Source organism: Lepidochelys kempii, chromosome 6 (genome assembly GCF_965140265.1).
Source record: "Lepidochelys kempii isolate rLepKem1 chromosome 6, rLepKem1.hap2, whole genome shotgun sequence".
NCBI lineage: Eukaryota > Metazoa > Chordata > Testudines > Cheloniidae > Lepidochelys > Lepidochelys kempii.
In genome coordinates, this window is record NC_133261.1 from 61,478,280 (window position 1) to 61,491,753 (window position 13,474).

Here is a 13,474-nt window from a genome sequence, read left to right on the forward strand (position 1 = left end):
GCTGAGAAAGGTAGCTGCCACTGTCAGCCTGAGCCCCAGGAAGAGCAAGAGGCTTGCCCTCCAAGTTGGTTATTCCTACAGCATCACGTGCCGTCTGCTCTTGCGAACAGCTTGAGTGCTGGGACAGCCAGGAGAGTTTACTAGCAAATAAAAAACAAAAACAAAATGATTTCTTTGTAGATCTATGTACCACACTCTGATGCTGGTGGGATGGCAAAGCCAGCTCAAACTCCAAGTAGGAGAATCCCTGGGGTGGCTTTTGAGGAGTGGAGGTTTTATTAGTGGGGAAGGAGACAAACGAGAAACAGAAGGAAGCTATCTGGCTGTTGGATAGCTTTTACAGTGCTGCCACTTTATTGCAAGTCTGGGAACCACTGGTATTTTCTTAGAGCCCCAGGTCCTGGAGTAATACCATTACATGAGATTCTCCGTTTTCATTTTAAAGCGTTCCCAGCCCTTATGGCTGTTGAGATAAAAAGCTTAAAAACCATGACCCAAGTGCACTACAAAAAGTGAAATTTTTAAAAAGCATTTTAAAACCAAACTTACGATTTTTGAATGCCCGAGGTTGGCTGTACCGTTAGGAGGTCATTTCACCAATGGAGACTCCAAGCCTGCCTTAAAATACAAATTACATTAGTTTTGTGGTCACAGCAGAGTACCTTGTGGACATCTTAACATGGCAGAGGGTTGGCAGCTGCTGTACAGGAGAGGCCATGATACCAGAATAGTAGGGGGTCTGTAGGTCAGAACCAAGGTTCTTTGGCAGATGTAGCAGCAGTACTGGAAAAGCAAAGGATGTGGCAGGTCAGGATTGAAGGGTGGCAGGAGAAGTGCGCCTGTCTCCCTCTCCTCCCTTCCACACCAGTAGTGGGAGAGAATCACATATTGCCTTGCCTGCTCCTGCAAGAGCACTAGAGTTAGACTGATCAGGACTCAGTCTCATTCTGCAGCAGGATGACTACATGCAGGAGCATCAGACACTTCTGCAGAGTGGCTGGCTGGGAGAGGAGAAAAATACAGGATTTCCACACAATGTTAGACCCCATAATCAAGAGGGCCTTCAGAAAATCTTCTCACAGCAAAAATGTGGCCAGAGTAATATATCCCTCTTCTCCCCATCATCAGCTATCCCATCTAGCTGGCTAAACAAGCAGGAAGACTCTCAGTTATAAGAAGGTGCTAGAGTGGCTCAGGGTTTCTTCAGATAGTGATTTCCTACGCAGCAGCATTTTGTAAGCAGAGCTCAGCACCAGAGAACCCATTATGGCAGGGCTGCACCTGCCTCCAGAGCAAATTGAGAGGCAAATAGCAGTGCTTGAGACCAAGTGACAAGAGTAAAAGGTTGTGGAAGAGCACTGAGCTCACTCTCTGCTCTTCCCAGGGAAATGGCAGGAAGTGGTCCCCAGGATGACTACCTTGTGTCAGTACAATGGAGCTGATTTCTTTTCTGTGTTTGGTCATTTCCAGCCTCTAGTTACCAGGCCACGAGCCAGTTCCATCCTCTAAATCCAGTGACTCCACAGGGTTTACACCAGGGGTGGAGAACCTACGGCCCACAGGCCAGATCCAGCCCATTGGTTAATTTCATCCAGGTTGCAACGCCCCCCCCGCAGGGCTGGAGCTGAGAGCACCAGCTCATCCCACCTCGGGGGGGGGGGGGGGAAGCCCTGAGCCTCCACTCTCCCCCGCCCCACAGGGCTGGAGCCACAAGCACTGGCTGGACCTACTGTGGGAGGGAAACCCTAAGTCTTGGCACCCCCCCACGAGGCTGAAGTTGCGAGCGCTGGCTCACCCCACTGCGGGGGGAGGAATCCCCGAGCTCTGCCCCACCACACACACCCCCGGTGGGTGAGTGACTTGCAATGGATTTTTTTCTGTGAGTCAATGGCCTATGACAGAAAAAAAGGTTCCCCACCCCTGGTTTACACCAAGACTAGCTGACCCTAGACAGTTCTGTCTGCTCCCCAAGGACAGACAAAGGCTAGAGTATTGTAGGCAAAGGAGGCTAACTGCAGAATTGCTCCCTCCTCTCTCACAGGGAAGGAATAGCTAGACTCTGCATGCATTACATACCAACACCCCAGTAACCAAGTGGGCCCATAGCCCCTTCACTCAGTTCATACCCCTATCCACTGCTTTTGCACCTGTCTCTCACCCATCTTCATTCCTTCATCCCTGAAGTCCCGATGCATGAACTCTTTTTCTGGCCTAGGAGCCAAGGGACCATCTTCTACTTCTTCCAAGAAGAAACAGGAATCCTTAGCCACTGTGAATGTTTCCCCAAGGCAGACAGAGAAAGCCTCCTTCCTGTGCACCGCCTTCGATACTTCCACCCTCTGAGTGCCCAGGGCAGTATCTGGGTATATTGTTTGGATTGCCTCCTTGGATGGCTGGATCATTGTGGACAAGGTCTGGACTTTTCCATTCAGTAAAGTGAGGAGCATACTGAAATGGGAGGTTCATTCTCACCCTCCCAACTCCCCTAATTCTGGAAGGCAGCTCTGCAGGAGCTTCACCTTTGAAGTGGATTTGCACAGGTGGGAGAGCATGGCCTTTGCCACACTACATGTTCTGTCCCACCTTCTCCCACACCCCAGTTACTGCTGGGCACAGGACCTAGTTGCATGACAACCCTATCTAGAAACTGAGGTTTTAGTCTTCCCACCTTAGCCAGACATCTTTAACAAGGAATGGTTTCCCCTTGTTTTTCAGACACTGAAACCAAGCCTAGCCCATGTTTGTCAGGAGCAGGCCATGTCTAGCTCAGTTCCATTTCAGGGGGAACAGGGCCTTTGTGACTGGTATGATTCCCCAAATAGTTCTCAGCCCTACACCAGATAGAGATGAAGGCACTGTCCCTACCATACGGCACTCTCAGCCACAGTTACAGACATTTAGTGTGAACAAATTTACTAGGAAACTGAGCCTCAAGCATCCATAGTTAATTGCTATGAACTTTAAGGCAGGCTGGATAGAGGACTATCAGTGAAAGCCAGTCCTGCCAAGTCATCTTATCTACAGACAAACAGCCAAGACTGCCCTTTATCTTTTCCACCAGTCTAGTGCCAGAAGAGACTGCCTGGCCCAGCAGACACCAGCACAGTGGTAAATGTGGATGTGCTTCTGAGCTAGTGATGTGCTCTACATTCCCACTATATAGTAGCTTCCTGTAAACGCCGCACAGTACTTACCCACTTCCCACAGGGCATGCCCAGGTCCCCACTCTAGCTTGCAGCTACTCAGCTGGGTGCCTGGTCGAGATGCCAGATAATGCAAAGATCCCACAAGCAATGGGAATGTTAGGTGACTGCATGGGACATCCTTGTTGCTTGGGAAGGGCAGACTTTCACAATAGTATTTATTCCAATCCAGGGATCGCACCTTTGGTGGAGTCACCTAGCTGGGAAAGGAGCTAGGAGCCAGTATTTCCCAGCCACTCCCTTGGAACTGGAGCTCCCAAAGCTGCCTAGTCCAGTTTAAAGAAGATTTTCAGCTGGGTTCTCCAGCTTGTGGAGAGAGAGAGAAAGACACAGACAGACAGACAAAGCACTTAGTCAGACCGGTAGGTACATGCAAAGGTGACTCCAGAAGCCTGCAAGCGGAAAAAGACACCCTGCTGAGGTCAGACAAATCCACACCAGATTTCAAGGATTGCAGTGCATCAGCAAAACACACAGAAGGAATCCCACATTCTTTCAAAGCTGGGAGGTTCTGTGACTGGAAGGGACAAATTCACAGGGCCAAGCAGCGAACTCAAACTTCTCCTGAACATTGGAAGTTAGCTTAACTCACTGCACTAGTATCCTCCACAACTCCAACTGAGACAACATCCTGAAACAGCAGAGAGACTGCACCATGCTCCATAACCTTGGAAATCCTTATTCTTACCTCAAGTTGCTCTCACTGCCAAAAGCTGTTCCTCATGTCCAAATCCTCCTTTAGCTTCAAGCTTCTGCTCTCTCTCCTATTGTCCAGGGGTGTATCTATACTACGGAGACTACACCGGCATAACTATATCAGCATGGCCCCATAATGCACACGTAGCCAGGGCTGGCCTTACCATGAGGCGAACTGAGGTGGCTGCCTCAGGTGCCAGACTGTGGGGGGGAGGCATCACTAGGACCCAGAGTGTAGAAAATTGTATCTGCTGCTGGTGCATATGTATTCTCTCTGCTCTAGATGCACAGAGATGGTGGAGTGCTGTGCTGGAGGAAGGAGGGCACAAGAGACATAACAGGCAGGCAGGAGAAAAGGTGAGAGGGAATAACAGAAAGCAGTAGGAGCTGCAGGGAGAGAGAGGAGGAGGAGCCTCTTATATACCTCTCCAGCACCCCCAGGAGCCTGGACTGATTAATCTCAGGGAGCTTCCTGTTTCCTGCTGCTTTCCTGAACCCACTTGAGGGGAACAGCCAGTCAACCGAAGTAGTAGGAGCCAGTTAGGCCCTTAAGATGCTGATATCTTCCCTCAGTCAGGTCCTGCTACCAGCCTGCTTATTTGTCCCCTTCAATTGAGTGTTGAGAGCCACTATAGCTGACATAGAACGGCAGTCATCAGTGAAAGAATAAAACGCCCTTCTGGGGCAGCATTCAGAAAAAGAAAGAAAGCAAAGGAAGCTTTCTATCTAAGCAGGAAGGAGCTCTCCTGAGATACATAGACACAAATGTTCACGGTGAGCCTTCCGGCCCCAGTGAGGATGTGAGGGGTGAGGAGATGCCTGATCTTCCAGTTAGAGTGCAGGTGACCTGGCAGCTACTGCAGCATCCATATCTCCATCTCAAATGGATCTAACCATGCACATTCCTGAAGAAAAGAAGTGTAGATCAGAGAAGAGTGTGGTGGAGGCACAAGAAACAGCTGCTGCTGAGTTTAGTTCCTTAAGTCTAGATGATCCAGGACTGTGGACCCACTTGAGCAGTAGCCTGAGGGACTTCCTTGTACTGCACGGGCCACAGCAAGTGAAAAACTTCATGTTCCCCAAAGACAATGAAAATAGAAGTGTCCATCCAACACATTACTGGCGTGAAATCTCCAGTGGTGACAAAGTGGAGAGGCCACGGCTTATGTACTCAAAGACCCAGAATGCTGCATACTGTTTTTGTTGCAAATTCTTCCAGTCTAATGTTCCAGCCACATTGGGTTCTACAGGAACAAAGGACTGGAAAAATCTGGCTAGAAATCTGGCATGCCATGAGAAGGCAGCAAATCACCAGAGAGTATTCCATAGGTCGAAAGAGCTTGAGATGAGACTAAGGTTAAAGGGCACCATAGACGATCAGCATCAAGAGAAGATTGCATCAGAGTCTCTTTACTGGCAAAATGTTCTGAAAAGGCTCATTGCCATTGTGAGAATGCTTGCTACCAAAACCTAGCACTGCGTGGCACTTCAGATCAGCTGTATGTGCCAAACAATGGAAACTTCCTTAAAACTGTGGAGCTGATGGCTGAGTTTGATGCTGTACTCTAGGAGCATCTAAGAAGAGTCACCACCCAAGAAATGTACACACACCACTACCTTGGAAAAACAATTCAAAATGAGATCATACAGTTACTAGCAACAAATGTCAAACGGAAGATTGTGGTGGAATGCATCCGATGAAGTGAGCTGTAGCTCATGAAAGCTTATGCTCAAATAAATTTGTTAGTCTCTAAGGTGCCACAAGTACTCCTTTTCTTTTAGCGGATACAGACTAACACGGCTGCTACTCTGAAACAGAAGATTGTGGCAGATCTGAAGTCAGCAAGATATTACTCTGTTATTCTGGACTGCACACCTGACATCAGCCATACGGAACAAATGACTTTAATGGTGCATTTTGTAACAACAGAACCTAGTGAAAATGTCCCTGCAACGGTGACTGTCAGAGCATTTTCTATAATTTATTGACATTGAGGATACCACAGGAGCTAGTTTGACAAATGTGCTTCTTAAAAAGCTGGATGATACGGGAATTGCAATAGCTGACATGAGAGTTCAGGGTTACGATAATGGTGCCAACATGAGAGGAAAGAACAGAGGAGTGCAGACATGGATCCGAGAGTTAAACCCTCAAGCTTTTTTTGTCCCATGCAGTTCTCATTCATTGAACTTGGTGGTCAGTGATGGAGCATCAGCTTCTAGTGAGGCTGCTGAATTTTTTAATGTAATTCAAAGCATCTATGTATTTTTCTCTGCATCAACTCATCAATGGCAAATTTTGAAGCAACATCTGGGAACATCCTCTCTGACATGAAACCACTGAGTGCCACACGATGGGAAAGTCGAGTGGAGGCAATAAAGCCTATCAAACACCAAATTGGGACAATAGATGATGCCATAGTTGTCATTATGGAGGATAATGCTATGACAGGAACTGTTTGTGGGAGAACAGTGGCAGAGGGAAATGGAATCACCAGAAACATACATAACTTCAAATTTCTGTGTGGCTTAGTGTTGTTGCATGACATACTGTTTGAAATAAATGTTGTAAGCAAGAGACTCCAAGGTGTTGACCTTGATCTATCTGGAGCAATGGAACAACTGGACAAAGCAAAGTCATACCTACAGCCTTACCGGTCAGATGAGGGATTTCAAAACATTCTGAAGAGTGCACAGAAGTTGGCAGAGGAACTTCACACTGAAGCTATTTTCCCACCCATTCAAGAATACAAGAGTCACTGAAGAAGACGACATTTTGATTACAAGGCACGGGATAATCCCATAAGAGACCCCAAACAACAATTCAAAGTTGAATGCTTTAACCAGGTGCTAGATTGTGCAATACAGTCAAAGAACGTTTCATGCAGCTCAAGGAACACAGCAGTCTATTTGGGATGTTGTATGATATTCCAAAACTCCTCACTATACCTGAAGAAGACCTACACCAGCAATGCAGGGCACTACAGACAGTGTTGACACATGATGACATGCACGATATTGATGCAAGTGATTTAGGTGATGAACTGAAAGCCCTTTCAAGATACATTTCAGCAGGATCAACTCCAAAGGCTGTTCTGGAATATATGTGCACAAATAAGATGACCACCCTCTTTCCAAATGCTTTTGTTGCTCTGCACATACTTCTGACACTTCCTGTAACAGTTGCCAGTGGAGAACGCAGCTTCTCCAAGCTGAAGTTAATAAAAACACATCTACGCTCCACAATGACACAGGAGAGGCTACTCGGCCTTGCAACCATCCCAATAGACCATGAGCTGGCCCAGACTATGGACCTTCAGAAAGCAGTTCAAATCTTTGCAACCAAGAAGGCACGGAAAGCACCACTTTGATTATTCAAACAGATAAAAATGCCAGTGTTTACTATGCAGACAATAAAAGTTACATTTGCTGTTCAGGCATCTGAAAGTTACATGTTACTTAAAATTTTTGAACAAGGCATTTAAAGTTGTTAGTTCTCCTTTATTGGGGTAGGTAGCAGAGCAGTACCATGAGAGGAGTAGAACAGGAAGAAGGCAGAATTGAGACCTTTCAAAGTTTTGGCCCAAGCGAGGGTGCCTGAGGGCATCATTTGAGCTCCCCGCCTCTGGTGCCAAAAGGCTGTGGCCCAGCCCTGCATGTAGCCTACACTGACAGAAGTTTTTACGTTGGTGTAGGAACACCACCGCCCTGAACAAAGTTAGCCCTGTCGATGGAAGCCCCCATCCACCGGTGCAGCTGTGTCTCCACCAGGGGTTTTGTCTGCACAGTTATCACGGTCAGGGTGTAGTTTTTCTCACCCCTGACCAATGTACTTATGCTGATATAACTTTTCAGTGTAGACCAAGCCTGACACAGGAGTTCCTTTCTTTCACTTTGAAGTTATTTGGCATGACCAGGCTCTATCTCCCTCCCTTTCCAAAACTTTTATTCTCTCTTGTTTAGAGAAATGAGTCTCAGGCCATGTCTATGAGTATGTCTACACTATGAAATTAGATCAATATTATAGAAGTTGATTTTTAGAAATCGATCTTATACAGTTGATTGGTTATGTCCACACTAAGCTCATTAAGTCAGCAGAGTGCGTCCTCACTACCGTGGCTAGCATCGACTTACAGAGCGGTGCACTGTGGGTAGCTATCCCACAGTTCCCGCAGTCTCCGCCGCCCATTGGAATTCTGGGTTAAGCTCCTAATGCCTGATGGGGCAAAAACATTGTCACGGGTGGTTTTGGGTACATGTTGTCAGCCGCCCCTCCCTCCGTGAAAGCAATGGCAGACAATCGTTTCGCACCTTTTTTCTGCGCAGATGCCATACCACTGCAAGCATGCAGCCCACTCAGCTCAGCTCACCGACATTGCCGCTGTTGTGTCCTGGGTGCTGCTGGCAGCAGACGGTGCAGTAACTCTGCTAACCATCATCATCTATTACTTCCACTGCAACTCTGCTCTCCTGCAGCTCGGGGGATCCATTCTGGTCCTCCTGGGTGCTGCTAACCGTCGTCATCCACTGCGACTCTGCTCTGCTGCTATTGTCTCAATAGCAAATTTCTCCATGTTGTCTGTCATGGGCTCCCGGGTACGCATGTTCTTCCCCAGAAAACGTGCGGTGCTAACTGTCGTCCTCCACCCCATCAACTCTGCTCTCCTGAATCCACCTTGCAGGTCCTCTTGTCATTCTCTATAAATATCTATTCTCGTGGCATTTGTCTTTAGCCACCGCTTCTGCTGCAACTCTGCTCTCCTGCAAACGCCATACCACAGCAAGCATAGAGCCCACTCAGATCACTGCGGCAGTTATGAGCATCGTAAACACCTCGCGCATTATCCTGTAGTATGTGTGGAACCAGAACCTGCAAAAGCAGGTGAAGAGGCGACGGCAGCGTGGTGACGAGAGTGATGAGGACATGGACACAGACCTCTTTCAAAGCACGGGCCCCGGCAATTTGGACATCCTTACTTAGAATCATAGAATATCAGGGTTGGAAGGGACCTCAGGAGATCATCTAGTCCAACCCCCTGCTCAAAGCAGGGCCAATCCCCAATTTTTGCCCCAGATCCCTAAATGGCCCCCTCAAGGATTGAACTGACAACCCTGGGTTTAGCAGGCCAATGCTCAAACCACTGAGCTATCCCTCCTGGTGGCAATGGGGCAGGCTCATGCTGTGGAACACCAATTCTGAGCCCGGGAAACAAGCACAGACTGGTGGGACCACATAGTGTTGCAGGTCTGGGATGATTCCCAGTGGCTGCGAAACTTTCGCATGCGTAAGGGCACTTTCATGTAACTTTGTGACTTGCTTTCCCCTGCCTTGAAGTGCAAGAATACCAAGATGAGGGCAGCTCTTATAGTTCAGAAGCAAGTGGCGATAGCCCTCTGGAAGCTTGCAACGCCAGACAGCTACCAGTTAGTCGGGAATCAATTTGGAGTGGGTAAAATCTACTGTGGGGGCTGCTGTGATCCAAGTAGCCAACGCAATCACTGAGCTGCTGCTATCAAGGGTAGTGACTCTGGGAAATGTTCAGGTCATAGTGGATGGCTTTGCTGCAATGGTGTTCCCTAACTGTGGTGGGGTGATAGGTGGAAAACATATCCCTAGCTTGGGACCGGACTACCTTGGCAGCCAGTACATAAACTGCAAGGGGTACTTTTGAATGGTGTTGCAAGCACTGGTGGATCACAAGGGACGTTTCACCAACATCAATGTGAGATGGCCGGGAAAGGTACATGACGCTCGCATCTTCAGGAACTCTGGTCTGTTTAAACGGCTGAAGGAAGGGACTTATTTTCTGGTCTGGGAAGTAACTGTTGGGGATGTTGAAATGCCTATAGTTATCCTTGGGGACCCAGCCTACCCCTTAATGCCATAGCTCATGAAGCCGTACACAGGCACCCTGGACAGTAGTCAGGAGCTGTTCAACTATAGGCTGAGCAAGTGCAGAATGTGCACATGGACATATAAAAGCGCGCTGGTGCAGTTTACTACCCAGTTAGACCTCAGAGAAACCAATATTCCCATTGTTATTACTGCTTGCTGTGTGCTCCACAATATCTGTGAGAGAAAGGGGGAGATGTTTATGGTGCGGTGGGAGGTTGAGGCAAATCGTCTGGCCACTGATTACATGCAGCCAGACACCAGGGCTATTAGAAGAGCACAGCAGGGCATGCTGTGCATCAGAGAAGCTTTGAAAACCAGTTTCATGACTGGCCAGGCTATGGTGTGAGAGTTCTGTTTGTTTCTCCTTGATGAAAACCCGCTCCCTTGATTCACTCTACTTCCCTGTAAGCCAGCCGCCCTCCCCTCTTCAATCACCGCTTGCAGAGGCAATAAAGTCATTGTTGTTTCAAAATCATGCATTCTTTATTAATTCAATCGCACAAATAGTGGGATAACTGCCAAGGTAGCCTGGGAGGCGTGGGAGAGGAGGGAAGGACAAGGCCACACTGCACTTCAAAACTTATTGAATGCCAGCCTTCTGTTGCTTGGGCAGTCCTCTGGGGTGGAGTGGTTGGGTGCCTGGAGGGCCGCCCCCAAGTTCTTGGGCATCTGGGTGAGGAGGCTATGGAACTTGGGGAGGAGGGCAGGCTTACACAGGGGCTGCAGTGACGGTCTGTGCTCCTGCTGCCTTTCCTGCAGCTCTACCAGATGCCAGAGTGTATCAGTTTGATCCCCCAGTAGCCTCAGCATTGCATCCTGCCTCCTCTCATCATGCTGCCGCCACCTTTATCTTGGTCAGAGAACATTTCATCGCGAGTGCAGTTTTTTCCACCTTCTTATCTGTGCTAGCCTCTGGGATGGAGATGATAGAGGGTGTGTTGAAACATTTGCAGCTGCGGGAGGAAAAAAAAAAAAAAGGGAGAGTAGTATTTAAAAAGACACAGTTTAGAGAACAATGGGTAGACTCTTTCACGGTGAACCAACCTGTTAACATTACATAGCACATGTGCTTTCAGTACAAGGTCACATTTTGCCTCCTATATTGAGGGCCTGCCGGTTTGGCGAGAGAGATCACACATGCTGGGCCGGGCAACAGAATTCAGCTTGCAGGCAGCCATGGTAAGCCACAGTCTTTCGGCTTCTTCAACCTTCACAACATGTGGGAATGGTTTCAAACAGCAGCACCCTCCTTTCCCATACCAAGCACCCATTGGGTTGGCCATTTAAAAGGAGGGGCTGTACTGGCCGCGAATGCATCCCAAGTCTTCAGGGCAAATCAATCATTAAACACGCTTGCTTTTAAACCATTTATTATATTTACAAATATATTTATTTATATTTATATTATATTTACTCACCAGAGGTGCCTTCTCCGCCTTCAAGGTCCGGGAGCCCTCCTTGGTAGGGTATTGGCTCCAGGGTGATGAACAGTTCCTGGCTGTCGGGGAGAAGGGATTCCCCGCTTGCCTGCTGCACGCTGTCCTCCTCCTCATCCCCAAAATTCTCATGCCTGTTGTGTGAGACTCCCCCCTTGCAGGTGTCCATGGACAAGGGTGGGGTAGCGGTAGGGGCGCTCCCTAGAATTGCATGCAGCTCATCATAGAAGCGGCATGTCTGGGGCTCTGACCCAGAGCAGCCGTTTGTCTCTTTGGTAGGCTTGCCTGAGCTCCTTAATTTTCATGTGGAACTGCTGCGGGTCCCTGTTGTAGCCTCTGTCCATCATGTCCTTGGAGATTTTGGCAAATATACTGGCATTTCGTCTTTTGGAACAGAGTTCTGCCTGCACAGATTCATCTCCCGATACAGTGATCAGATCCAGTACCTCCCGCTCTAGTCCATGCTGGAGCTCTTTTGCGATTCTGGGACTGCATGGTCACCTGTGCTGATGAGGTCACCACGCTGGCCAAACAGGAAATGGAATTCAAAAGTTCCCAGGGCTTTTCCTGTGTACCTGGCTAGTGCATCTGAGTTGAAAGTGCTGTCCAGAGTGGCCACAATGGAGCACTGGGAGAGCTCCCGGAGGCCAATACCATTGAATTGCGTCCACACTATCCCAAATTTGACCCAGTGATGTCGATTTCAGCGCTAATCCCCTCTTCGGGGAGGAGTACAGAAATAGATTTTAAGAGCCCTTTAAGTCGACAAAAATGGCTTCGTCATGTGGATAGGGGCAGGGTTAAATCGATCTAATGCTGGTAAATTCGACCTAAACTCATTGTGTGGACCAGGGCTAAACATACAGCGCTTCAGTGGCGCAGCTGTACTGATATAGCTGTGCCACAGCATGTCTGATGAAGATGAGGAAAAAGCTCTCCCCTTAGCATAATAAAGCCACCTCCGCAAGTGGCAGAAGCTGGGTTGGCAGGAGAAGCTCCCCCACCCACACAGTGGTGTGCACAGGAGCGCTTAGGTCAGTGTAACTTATGTGACTTGGGGGTGGGGGATGGGGGGTTTCACACCCCTGAGTGACGTAAGTTATGCAGACATAGGCTGCGCTTTAACCTGGCTGTGTAGTCGTGGCACCAGCACTGGGAGAGAGCTCTCCCAGAGCTGTAAAAAAAAAAAAAAACACCCCCAAAAAACAACCACCCCCGTGAGGCAAGAGTAAAAGCACTGAGTGTGTGAACTGCCCCCTGAGCAATGCAAGTTTCAGCAATGTAAAGTGGTAGTATAGACAAGGTCTTGGTCTCAGTCTCTCCTGCTATCCTTGGGTTGGATTTGTGGTACTTTTGCCTTTTCCACAGCTTTCCTGAGTTGTGGAGACAAGAGCTGCACCAGTTATTCCAGGGGCAGCCATGTCAGGTGTGACAGTTTGGGAAATTTGTCTGTGTAAAATTTATGAATTTTGGTTGACTTTTTGAAATTTCTCTGTCATTGAATGCTGCAGTGTATATTGACTCAGCCATTTGCTCACACAGTTTTTTTTAAATTTATCTCCCCAACCAGGGTGAGGGAGATGCAACAGTTAACAGTCATTAATCTGAATGGTCTTCCATTCAGATGGAAGCTGCCTAGAACAGGAGGGCTGGAGTCTGGGCGAAAATAGTCCTTCCCAAACTGTCTGGAGCGGGGTGGGGTAGGGTTGGAGCAACTGAAAATCCCCAGCTGAAAGGAAAAACCTGACAAGAGGTGTTAAAAGCGGCTGTTAAAAACAGGGGTTATTACTTTAAAAACAGGGGTATGTTTGCTGAGCAGGGGAGCCTTTTGACTGTCTAACCCGAACAAGCTAAAGCAGGGGTTCTCAAACTGTGGGTTGAGACCCCAAAGTGGGTCATGACCCAATTTTAATAGGATCGCCAGGACTGGCATTAGACTTTCTCGGGCCCAGACCTAAAGATGAAGCCCGAGGGCTTTGGCTCCAGGCCTTGAGCTTTGCCCCCCAGTTCATGTAGTAATTTTTATTGTCAGAAAGGGGTCGCAATGTAATGAAGTTTGAGAACCCCTAAAACAGCTTGCTGCAAGAGTCAGGGGAGAATCCATGACCAGGAAGAGAAGACAGGACCAGAGTGGGGTCCAGGCAGAGGGACCTGCAGCCCCTGAAGGCACTACCAAAACCAAAGAACGTAGTGAGGATTGAGGGAGGGAACTGTGTACAGGTGTTTATTATTTTTTCCGCAGA

At 48.3% G+C, this 13,474-nt stretch overlaps 1 protein-coding gene across 7 annotated transcripts in view; it reads right to left on the minus strand.

The window, feature by feature from the left end:
* The window catches only part of PACSIN3 (protein kinase C and casein kinase substrate in neurons 3), a 38,970-nt gene that overhangs the window by 13,797 nt on the left and 11,699 nt on the right, over window positions 1–13,474 (minus strand). For 3 of the 7 annotated variants that reach the window (XM_073348248.1, XM_073348247.1, XM_073348245.1), the window contains exon 2: window positions 550–614. The gene's annotated coding sequence lies outside the window, so the exon portion shown is untranslated. Of the gene's footprint in view, window positions 1–549; window positions 621–13,474 lie in introns of those variants that run through there. The other 4 variants (XM_073348244.1, XM_073348246.1, XM_073348249.1 and 1 more) reach the window with 2 other exon arrangements.